Source organism: Moschus berezovskii, chromosome 24 (assembly GCF_049115385.1).
Source record: "Moschus berezovskii isolate FMDL1 chromosome 24, NW_MosBer_1.0, whole genome shotgun sequence".
NCBI lineage: Eukaryota > Metazoa > Chordata > Mammalia > Artiodactyla > Moschidae > Moschus > Moschus berezovskii.
In genome coordinates this window covers 56,816,584-56,828,924 of record NC_142483.1, presented here as the reverse complement: position 1 = coordinate 56,828,924, position 12,341 = coordinate 56,816,584, and the positions used below count along the sequence as shown (strand labels likewise).

The 12,341-nt window shown below is 43.9% G+C and overlaps 1 long non-coding RNA gene across 1 annotated transcript in view; it reads right to left on the bottom strand.

Moving 5' to 3' along the window:
• LOC129547640 (uncharacterized) overlaps positions 1-7,059 on the bottom strand; it is a 48,321-nt gene extending 41,262 nt beyond the window's left edge. The window contains exon 1 of the long non-coding RNA XR_008684112.2: positions 6,995-7,059. This is a non-coding gene — a long non-coding RNA (uncharacterized LOC129547640). The remainder of the gene's footprint in view (positions 1-6,994) is intronic.
• Between the last annotated feature and the right edge of the window lie 5,282 nt (positions 7,060-12,341).

The window sequence follows — 12,341 nt, the reverse complement described above, 5'->3', positions numbered from 1 at the left end:
CGACTAAGCATACACACTCATTAAAAAAAGACAACAAACTACGGAATTGAAGTTTCCGTGTCTGACTGACAGCAGACTGTGCCTGTGAGTGTCTGACCTGTATGACTGGACCAAAAAGGCACTGGAGCTGCCACCTTAGTCCCTCAACCTTCTCTGCAGGCATGCTCAGTCACTTCAGCAGTGTCCAACTCTTTGTGACCCCAGTCTCCTCTGTCCATAGGATTCTCCAGGCAAGAATACTAGAGTGCATTGCCATGCCCTCCTCCAGAGGATCTTTCCCAATCCAGGGATCAAACTCGGGTCTCCTGCATTGCAGGTGGATTCTTTACCACTGTGTTACCAGGGAAGCCCCAAACTTCTATAAAAGAGGGGTCAAATGCAAGACTGGGGAAACTCTCAAGTGGCCCTGAAAAGAGGCTGAGCTGGGAAGTAATTGAGGCCTCCCACCAGACACCGCCATGAAATTAAAAGAAGCTTACTCCTTGGAAGGAAAGTTATGACCAACCTAGATAGCATATTAAAAAGCAGAGACATTACTTTGCCAACCAAGGTCTGTCTAGTCAAGGCTAACAGTTTTTCTAGTGGTCATGTATGGATGTGAGAGTTGGACTATGAAGAAAGCTGAAGAATTGATGCTTTTGAACTGTGGTGCTGGAGAAGACTCTTGAGAGTCCCTTGGACTGCAAGGAGATCCAACCAGTCCATTCTAAAGGAGATCAATCCTGGGTGTTCATTGGAAGGACTGATGCTAAAGCTGAAACTCCAATACTTCGACCACCTCATGCAACGAGTTGACTCACTGGAAAAGACTCTGATGCTGGGAGGGATTGGGGGCAGGAGGAGAAGGGGATGACAGAGAATGAGATGGCTGGATGGCATCACTGACTCGATGGACATGAGTTTGAGTGAACTCTGAAAGTTGGTAATGGACAGGGAGGCCTGGCATGCTGTGATTCAGGGGGTCGCAAAGAGTCGGACACGACTGAGCGACTGAACTGAATTGAACCAGACACCAGTCCCACCCAGTGAGCCCTGAGGGTGAGCTTCTTGGAAACAAACCCTCTAACTGACCCCCCGCCCGCATGCTGCCATGTGACTGCAGCACCAGACACATAAACCACAATTTGGTAAAGCCCGGAGCCAGAACCAGTCACACCACTTCTTAGAATTCCTGGACCACAGAACCCAGGAGAAGTGTAAATGAAACATATTGCTGTTTTTAAGCCACTGTTTTGTGGTAATATTTAAAGACAGTGTTGTTGGTCACTCAGTTGCGTCCACCTCTTTGGGACCCCATGGACCATAGCCCACCAGGCTCCTCTGTCCATGGGATTCTCAAGGCAAGAATACTGGATTGGGCTGCCATTCCCTTCTCCAGGGGATCTTCCCGACCCAGGGATTGGACTCAGGTCTCCTGCATTGCAGGCAGATTCTTTACCATCTAAGCCACCGGGTAAGCCCTATTCAATAACTAATACAATTAGGAATTATTTTATGACAAAGAATTTGACAACCTAAATCTAAAAATAGAAATTCCATTAAAAATACAAACAACCACATCTGATGTAAGAAAGTTTGGATACCTAACAACCTGCAATTTATTAAAGACATTAAATGTGTATTAAAATGTTCTCACAAAGAAACTTCAGACTCTGATGACTTTACACTGATGAAGTCTTTCAAAGTTTTACAAATGATACCCATTCCACACATACTCTTTCAGAAAAAGAGGAGGAAAAAACACTTTGAGACTCACTTGACACGGACAGTATAACTCAGATACCATATCCAGGAAAGACAGTAAAAGAAAAGTAAGTCATAGACTAATATCCCTCATGAATGGAAATTAAAATATTATTAAGAAAACATTAATATATTGAATCAGGTTATAAATATAATAATGAGTCATACAAATGGAATTTTTCTCAGGAATGCAAAGTTGAATTAACGTTCCAAAATTGATTAATAGAAAATGTTCTGGAATTAGATTTTGCACCATGAAATGAATAGACTAAAAACTACTGAATAGTATACCTGAAAATGTTGAACTTTAATGGTATGTAAATTATTTCTCAGTAATGCTACTATAAAAAGTTCAATAGTGTAAACACCAAATTAGCTGAAAAGGGAAAGAAAATTCATGTGATTATCATAAAAGATGAATAAAAATTATTATTCAGTAAAAGTAATCTCATGAAAAAAATCTCAGAAAACTACAATTAGAAGTTCAACTTGATAAAGAAAATCTATGAAAAGAAACTACAGGTAACATTGTTCAGTTCAGTTCAGTTCAGTCGCTCAGTCGTGTCTGACTCTTTGTGACCCCATGAATCACAGCACACCAGGCCTCCCTGTCCATCACCAACTCCCGGAGTTCACTCAAACTCATGTCCACAGAGTCGGTGATGCCATCCAGCCGTCTCATTCTCTGTCGTCCCCTTCTCCTCCCGCCCCCAACCTTGATGGTAAATGCGTAACGCTTTTTTTCTAAGAGCAAGAACAAGGCAAGAGTATCTACTCTCATCATATCTATTCATCATTGGACTAGAGACCATAGATAAGACAAGAAAAGTGAAAAAAAAAAAAAAGGAAGAAGGAACATTGTCTTTATTCAGAGTCAACATACGGTCAGTAGAGAAAGCCCCTAAAAATCTACCCAAAAAAATCTACTACAATCAATGAGTTCAGCAATTTTTCAAAATAAAATGTTAATTCACAAATTAATATATTTTATATATTTATGTACTTATGTATATTAGAAAAAAACACTGGGAATTGACATTGAAGTACAAGAGAAACACATTTCTAATAGCAGAGGCATTCATTTTCAGCCAAGATGGAATAACAGGAACCAGATTTGACCTTCTGCCTGAAAATTTTTTTTTAAAGGACAAAATATGAAACAAAAGTTTTCAAGATGTTAGACATCAGATAAAGAAGGACGAGTATTCCTGAGAGATGGAACAAAGGAGACGACAGTACAGTGGCTCCGTCCTACTACCAAGAGAGACTCTGCAGACTGTGGGGAGGAAGAGGGAGAATACAGAGATAGATGCAGAGCCAGTGACTCCCTGAGTTACGAGTATCGAGAAAAGCATCTGGGAAAAGCAAGGCAGCCAGACTCTGCAGGGCTGTGTGCTGGAGAGGAGGAGATCGCAGACTGAGCATGGGATTTCTGCAGAGGGCTTCCCTGGACACACAGTAGACTCGTGGGCAGTGCATGCATGTGAGGAAACCACCAGAACCCAGGAGAGAACCACAGGAAGGATTAGAGGCAGCAGTTCCCCGCCCTCACCCAGGCCTAGGAGGTGCCAGTCCCTGCCCAGCAGAGTGGAGAACCTCATGATTCCCTGAGCTTTGTGTAGATGCCCTGGGTCCTGGACACAGCTACACCTTTAGTCTCCCTGTCCAACAAACTTGAAGTCAAGACTCCAACGGATCAAACTGTTTCCAAGTCATTTAATTGCCTCTCACTACAAAGTTTAAGAATGTTTCAGTTCAGTCGGTTCAGTCACTCAGTCGTGTCCGACTCTTTGAGACCCCGTGAATCACAGCACGCCAGGTCTCCCTGTCCATCACCAACTCCCGGAGTTCACTCAAACTCATGTCCACAGAGTCGGCGATGCCATCCAGCCATCTCATCCTCTGTCGTCCCCTTCTCCTCCTGCCCCCATTTCCAATGTTTAGAGAGATGCAAAAATATCCATGTAAATTTCACAGCACTTAAAAGTTAAAAAAAAATTACCAGGCAGGCTGTAATGGACTACTATGGGGCTGTGACAAAGACGTAAGGTGAGGAAGATCTCATTGAGATAGTGTGGGATGATTTCCAGGATATACTCAAGGGTAAAATGCAAAGCCTGAAAAAATTGTCTCTCGTGTGTTAACATTTTATAGAAGAAAGGAGAAGAACACAATATACTGGTATCTGATCATTTGTCTAATAATGACTCTCTGTTTTGCTTTGTTCCTAAAGAAGGCATTCAGGAGAGAGAAACTAGAAACTAAAGAGGTTGGTTACCTCCAGGGGTCTTAGGGAAAGGATTGGGAAAAAAGGCATGAGGGAATAAGGCAGCAGGCATGAAAAGTTGGGGTGGGGGTGGGGTGGGCACGCACTTCCTTGAATGTAACTTTCCATGCAACTGACTCTTAGAACCACACTACTATCCATATATCTTTCCCAAACCCTCAAGTTTAAATTCTTTATTTAAAGCACACAGAACATGAGGGTAACTCAAAATGGAATACAAGCACTAGCAAAGGAACCTAACAGGATGACAAATAAATAATGACCACACTAAAAGGTATGGAGGGAGAAGAGCCATCCAAGGAGCCCTGGAAAACTGTACCTTCCTTGACTGGATATTGTAAGACTAAGGACAAAAAGAACTGTAAAAATTGTGAAAATTTCACCCAGTTAGTGAAAGTTTTTGGTTTTGTCTTTCAGTTCAGTTCAGTTCAGTCGCTCAGTCGTGTCCGACTCTCCACGACCCCATGAATCACAGCACGCCAGGCCTCCCTGTCCATCACCAACTCCCGGAGTTCACTCAAACTCATGTCCACAGAGTCGGTGATGCCATCCAGCCATCTCATTCTCTGTCGTCCCCTTCTCCTCCCGCCCCCAACCTTTCCCAGCATCAGAGTCTTTTCCAGTGAGTCAACTTGTCGCATGAGGTGGCCAAAGTATTGCAGTTTCAGCTTTAGCATCAGTCCTTCTAATGAACATCCAGGATTGATCTCCTTTAGAATGGACTGGTTGGATCTCCTTGCAGTATAAGGGACTCTCAAGAGTCTTCTCCAACACCACAGTTCAAAAGCATCGATTCTTCGGCGATCAGCTTTCTTCACAGTCCAACTCTCACATCCATACATGACCACGGGAAAAACCATTGCCTTGACTAGACGGACCTTGGTTGGCAAAGTAATGTCTCTGCTTTTTAATATACTATCAAGGTTGGTCATAACTTTCCTTCCAAGGAGCAAGCGTCTTTTGATTTCATGACTGCAATCAGTATCTGCAGTGATTTTGGAGCCCAAAAAAATAAAGTCTGACACTGTTTCCACTGCTTTTCCATCTATTTCCCATGAAGTGATGGGACCAGATGCCATGATCTTTGTTTTCTGAATGTTGAGCTTCAAGCCAACCTTTTCACTCTCCTCTTTCACTTTCATCAAGAGGCTTTTGAGTTCCTCTTCACTTTCTGCCATAAGGGTAGTGTCATCTGCATATCTGAGGTTATTGATATTTCTCCCAGCAATCTTTATTCCAGCTTGTGTTTCTTCCAGCCCAGCGTTCCTCATGATGTACTCTGCATATAAGTTAAATAAGCAAGGTGACAATATACAACCTTGACGTACACCTTTTCCTATTTGGAACCAGTCTGTTGTTCCATGTCCAGTTCTAATTGTTGCTTCCTGTGACCAGTGATAGAAGCAAGGTCCGGTGCTGTAAAGAGGGTTTTGTCTTTACATGGGGATAAAATCTTTATCTTTCTTTAAAGTCTAGCAATTCTGAAACTACTTTCTGTTAATATTGAATTTGAACAAAAAGTGAATGGACTGTAGACAATGGGAGGTAGGGTTTCTCAGTGTTAGAAAAAGAATTTATAAATTAGGAAAAAGGAAAGACTCAAACAAGCACCATGGTATCATATTAGAACCAGAGAGGGCAGGAATGAATTCAAGAGTTTTCATCTTATCTATGTAGACACGTGTTTAAGTGTGGATTAGTACAGGCTTCCCAGGTGGCGCTAGTGGTAGAGAATCCACCTGCCAGTGAAGGAGACAAAGAGACACAGGTTTGCTCCCTGGGTTGGGAAGACCCCTTGGAGAAGGAAATGGTAGCCCACTCCAGTGTTCTTGCTTGGAGAATTCCATGGAGATAGGAGCCTGGTGGGTCACAGTCCATGTGGTTGCAAAGAGTCGGACACAACTGAGCATGCACGCATGCACACATGTGGATTAACACACATGCATGAAGTAAGCAGCTCTGCCGGAGGGGAGAGCAGAGCAACGGTGCCCCAGTAACAGTGAGGACAGCTCACACTCAGATACTGCCTCTAAGTGCTGTATTAAAAGGAAAGGAAGCAGGGCTCCTCAGAAAAGTGATTCATTTCACAGCTGGGCCATCACAAATATAAAATGAGCCGCAAACATCACGTGGTGCCAGAAGGAAAGGGGACGCTCAAAAAGTCAAGGGAATCTTGGCAACAGAACACACCAGTCCACCCAATGGAGCACTTCATGGCCCAGCTGGAAAAGTGTTAGCACCAGAACTGTAGCAACAAGACTGGACTTTAATTCCAGAATAACCCCCCATGAGTCCAAACTGATGTAGATAAATAGTGGAATAAATATATACGTACAGGAGAAGAGAGAGTTCTTCTGTACAGCAATATTTAAATTAATATATGTAGAAGAGAAGAATCATCTTTAGGGAAATACCACAGAAATAAAGCATGCAGAAAGATCTTGTAAATATTAGCAGCTACAAGTCTCGGTGTAGTTTGCATACAATAAAATGCCTTGGGACTTCCCTGGTGGTCCAGCAATGAAGACTGAACCCTTCCACTGCAGGGGGCATGGGTTCTATCCCTGGTTGGGGATCTAAGATCCTACATGCTATACAGAGTGGCCAAAAAAATAAACTATCTTAAAAAAATAATAAATAGCAAAATGCCCTATTTGCATGTAAACAATTCAGTGGCTTTTGACAAATATATATTCATATTTAGCCATCATGAGAATCGTGATTTGGAATATTTCTATCACATGATAAAGCTTCTGCCTACCGCTCTGTAGTTAACCTCTCCCATCCATGGCCCAAGACATCCACCATTTGCTTTCTTTCACCGTACATCAGTGCTGCTGTTTCTAGGATTTTATATCATATTATCCTAAAAGCTTTCTGACCGACACTGTAAAGTCAACCAACACACTCCAAAGAAAAACCACGAACATATGAAATCATCACATATAATTTCTAGGTCTCTACCTGGGCTTCATGTGGAGCTAGATTCTCCCTGGATGAATCAAGGTCCAGGAAGAAAAATGTTCTCTGTGTCATGTTGTTCACCAGATGAAACTGAACATTATAAATATTAGCTTCTACTAGCCCTAGGGTGGGAAGGACAGCAGAGGCGAGGCCATAGCCAAGCTGGATTGAAACTGGATCCAGGGCTGGAGCTGCAGGAGAGGGTCAGGACCAGGCAGGAGCTGAGTGAGAGCCCAGAGCTGGACAACATTTTCCAGCTGCAACCTCTGTGCCTCCTGTGAGTTGATCACAGCCGGAAGCCAGAAGCAATGAGCCTGGAAAGGCAGCTGGGCAGGATCAGCCCTATGAGGAGGTGGAAGAAGGCCAGGAGGTAGACCTCAGGGCATACAGGCAAGTGACCAGCCCATTCCCAGTGGGACATGCTTCTTTGCCTTTGGTTGTGGGAAACTGAAGGGGAGATGGACTGGTGTGGAAGGAAGGAGGTTCTAAATTTTATACCTTGTAACAGGGAGGAGCCAGTTCTGACTCCATGATGGATCTGTTTCTTTGACTTTAAACTTTGTTTTTTATTGCTTTTGTAATTATAATCATACATAATGATCTGCCTAGGGTCCCTCCCCTCCCTCTGCTTGAAGAGATTAACATATCCCCTCCACGAGTCTGGCCATTCCAGGAGATATTCGCAAGATAATGGTCTTTACTTCCTCAACTCCTCCCCGACTCTGTCCTATAAAAAGAACCTGGCATTCAGACCCCAACAAAATGGTTATTTTGAGATATTAGTCTGCCATCTTCTATGTCAGCCAGCTTTCTGAATAAAGTCATACTCCCTGCCTCAAAACCTCATCTCTCGGTTAATTGGCCTGTCGTGGCAAGCAGACTGAGCTTGGACATGGCAATATCCTGACCTTCCTGATCAAGGTAAATGGGGAAGGATCCTTTGGTTTCCAAATACCTCCCCCAGGGTGTTTCATAACACGATGCAAAGCTGCCAAGAACTTATCTCAGAATCTGTGCCAGGTGAATGTGAAGTAATTTCTGGGCTTCAGATCTTACCTTGGTGGGTCATTCCATTTTGAGTAGAAAATGAAGCCAATCGTTAAGTGAAAAAAGAACAAGTATATAAACATCTGAGCATTCCTCTTGGTAACATTAAATAGAGCAGGGAGATGGATAGAAGCCTGGCCAAGGCATTTATCTTTTAGAAATGCTGAACTATCACTAAGCAAATAATAAGCCAGAAAAAGCAAACATCCGTTTTCCTGCCATTTCTGGGTGTGATGCTAATCCCTTCAATTCAGCATATTTGTGAGCTGCCTTGCCCTCTCTCCTGCATTCTCCCAATTCCTGCGTCCTTGAGGGATGCAGTCCTTTCACATGTGTGTTTTTCATGCTTAATAAAGTCAGAGCTGACCCCGCTTGCGCTCTCCAGGGAGTAATCGCTTGGCTGTTGTTATTGATTGTGTTGCTAAGGTCCTAGAATTTGCTGATGCTCCCCTGTGGGAGTGGAGAAACATGTTCTTACAATTTTCCCATAAACCAGATGTTTTCTTTAACTCTTACATCTTTAAAATATTTTCTCTTGAGAAAAGAGAGGGGGAAAAAAAAAGGATTAGAACAAGTTTGGGATGCCAGTTCTTATTTTCTCAGCATACCACAAGCACACGCCCGGAAGAGCGGGCAGAGAATTCAGGCTGCAGGCACTCCAATGTGTGCTACGCCTCTGATAAAGGACACAGAATTGAAGGAAAGCGTGTTGCTTCAGTGGGCTTCCCAGTGGTGCTAGTGGGAAAGAACCCGCCTGCCAATGCAGGAGACATTAAGAGATGTGGGTTCAATCCCTGGGTCAGGAAGATAGATCCCCTGGAGAAGGTCAGGGCAACCCACTCCAGTATTTTTGCCTGGAGAATCCCCATGGACAGAGATCCTGGCAGGCTACAGTCCATAGGGCCGCAGAGTCGGACAAGCCTGCAGCAATTTAGCATGCAAGCACATGTTGCTTTAGTTAATCATATTTTTCCCACCTTTCAGTGATTCCGTCTCAATTACCATTGCTGTATTAACACACCATGCCAAACTTAGGTAAAACAACAATAATCTTATTTCACAGATTTGGAGACCAAGATTTTGGGTAAGGTTTAGCCAGGGCAGTCACCTGGGCTCAGCCAGGATTGTCTTGTATGATGCATACATGGAGTCTCTCCAGAGGGGCAGCTTCAGGGAAGCTGGATTTCCATCGTGGTGGCCTCCTCCCAGAATGAGTGTCCAAAAGAACCAGGAGAATTCTGAGCAACCTTTTATGATGGCCTGACTTCAGTAGTCTCGAAACCTCATTTCTGCCAGTGCAGTGATTCTCAAACCAGGGCCATGTTTGCCCCCAGTGAAAATTCAGCAGTGTCTGAATGTACTTTTGGCTTGCACGACTGGGGGGCTGCTGGCACTAGTGCCTCCAGCCCAAGAATGCTGCTAAATATTGGGCTGTGCTCAGGACAGTCCTCCACCCCACAGAAGAAAGACTCCTTGGTCCAAAGCATCAATGATGTTGAGGTTAAGAGACCCAGACAATGGTACAGATGGACTTACTTGCAAAGCAGAAACAGAGACACAGCCATGGAGACAAAGGTGGGGAAGAAGGGGCGGGGGGGAGGAATCGGGAGACTGGGACTGACATACACACACTATTGACACTATGCATAAAAGAGATAACTAATGAGGACCTACTGTATAGCACAGGGAACCCCACCTCAGGGCTCTGTGGCAACCTAAATGGGAAGGAAATCCAAAACAGAGGGGATATGTGTATACATACAACTGATTCACTTTGTTGTACAGCAGAAACTAACAGAACATTGTAAAGCAACCATCAGTTCAGCTCAGTTCAGTTCAGTCGCTCAGTCGTGTCCAACTCTTTGCAACCCCATGAATCACAGCACGCCAGGCCTCCCTGTCCATCACCAACTCCCGGAGTTCACTCAAACTCATGTCCATCGAGTTGGTGATGCCATCCAGCCATCTCATTCTCTGTCGTCCCCATCTCCTCCTGCCCACAATCCCTCCCAGCATCAGAGTCTTTTCCAGTGAGTCAACTCATTGCATGAGGTGGCCAAAGTATTGGAGTTTCAGTTTTAGCATCAGTCCTTTCAATGAACACCTAGGACTGATCTCCTCTAGAATGGACTGGTTGGATCTCCTTGCAGTCCAAGGGACTCTCAAGGGTCTTCTCCAGCACCACGGTTCAAAAGCACCAATTCTTCGGCACTCAGCTTTCTTCACAGTCCAACTCTCACATCCATACATGACCACGGGAAAAACCATAGCCTTGACTAGATGGACCTTGGTTGGCAAAGTAATGTCTCTGCTTTTTAATATACTATCTATATTGGTCATGACTTTCCTTCCAAGGAGTAAGCGTCTCTTAATTTCCTGGCTGCAATCAGCATCTGCAGTGATTTTAGAGCCCAAAAAAATAAAGTCTGACACTGTTTCCACTGTTTCCCCATCTATTTCCCATGAAGTGATGGGAGCAGATGCCATGATCTTTGTTTTCTGAATGTTGAGCTTCAAGCCAACCTTTTCACTCTCCTCTTTCACTTTCATCAAGAGGCTTTTTAGTTCCTCTTCACTTTCTGCCATAAGGGTGGTGTCATCTGCATATCTGAGGTTATTGATATTTCTCCCAGCAATCTTGATTCCAGCTTGCATACTCCCATAAAAAATAATTAAACAAAAAGATCCAGCCATAGCTGCCAGATTTAAGAAAGGGAACACGGATCCTGATCCTTGATGAGAAAAGAGTGAAAAAAAAAATTGTGGACAATTTATCAAAAACTACCACAAAGTTGTTCATTTACATTTTTTTTTAAATCAAATACCAAGTCTCCTGGTAATTCAATTCACTGGCAGTAAATTAGAGAAAATAAAAGCTGTAACAGTTCCAAAGCCATGTTAAACATAAATGTAAATCCCTGGATCCAGTCACACAGTCAAGCAGGACAGCCAGGCCCAAATATCAGATGTACAATGTGACGTCCCCAAGCCATCGTGTGCTGTTAATTCTCATGTCTCCACTTCATTTCAGGTATTCCAAGGTTGTCCCACTTTAGATGTATTATTTTTAGATGTTACTGTGGTTATATCTAAACTATTTTCAAATTGACCTGTCTGAAATCTACATCTGGAAGCTCCAGGGAGGAAAACAGCACCCCTGGGAGACAGAAGGATGCTCTGTGCCCAAAGGGGGCTTTGCCAGCCGGACCTCAGCAAGCCCAGGTGCTGTGGACGGTTTCCGCAGTCCCTCCACAATGACCAACAGCTGCAGTGAAGACAGAGTGTCCAGATGGTCCCCTGGCCCAGGGTGACGTGTGTGGCAGCGGCCACTGGAGGCAGCAGTGTCAACAAGAGAGCTGGTGGATTTCATACAGGGAAAGCGCTAATTGCTCCAACACGATCTCTTTTTTGCCGGTTTCCTTTCACTCTTTTCTTTAACTTTTCTTTTAAATGTTCCTTTATCTGCTCCACATCTTTCCTATTGTCCTCAGCACTTGCTTTCTTATTGCCTCTTATTTAGTTGATAAGAGGGTAACGATCTGCTTTCATTCCCACACTCATCAGATGTTTCTGGAGCAGCTCTGATATTCCAGCTTCTGCACCGCATGTTAAAGAGTGTAGTAGCGACAGACAGACCTGCACGCACTGTAGAAGCCCCTGGGGTCACTGGCTCCACGGGGCCTAGTGGGAGACAAGGCCAACTGATGTTTTTATTACATATTCATACACATTATTCATATCCATAAGTATATAATGACATGGGTTACAAACAACAGAACAACCATCAACATGTTGAGTATGGAATCCTTCCTGGAGGAAGAGACATTGAAATAGAAAGTGAGCACCCAATAAACACGTTTGGAGTGAAGCAAAGAGGAGGGTTTTCCAAGCCAAGAAAGCAGAGTGGATGGAGTCCCTTTTTCAGGGTCAACATTATTGTTGTTCTTTCTGTTTGTTACTGGATTCTCTGCCTGCTTGTGTACAGGTTTAAGATGTAGAGATAAATTCTGAAATTGTTGCACAAAAGCAGCAAATAATTTGGAATGAGCTGCTGGGTGTTAGCTCTATGATGCTGTTCAGTCGCTAAGTTGTGTCCGACTGTTTGACCCCATGGACTGCAGCATGCCAGGCTTCCCTGTCCTTCACTATCTCCCAGAGTTTGCTCAAACTCATGCCCGTTGAGTAGGTGATGCCATCCAACCATCTCAGCCTCTGTTGCCCCTTCTCCTCCTGCCCTCAGCATCAGGGCCTTAGCTCTATAAATCTCTTTATCAGGGTCTTAGCTCTATAAATCTCTGTT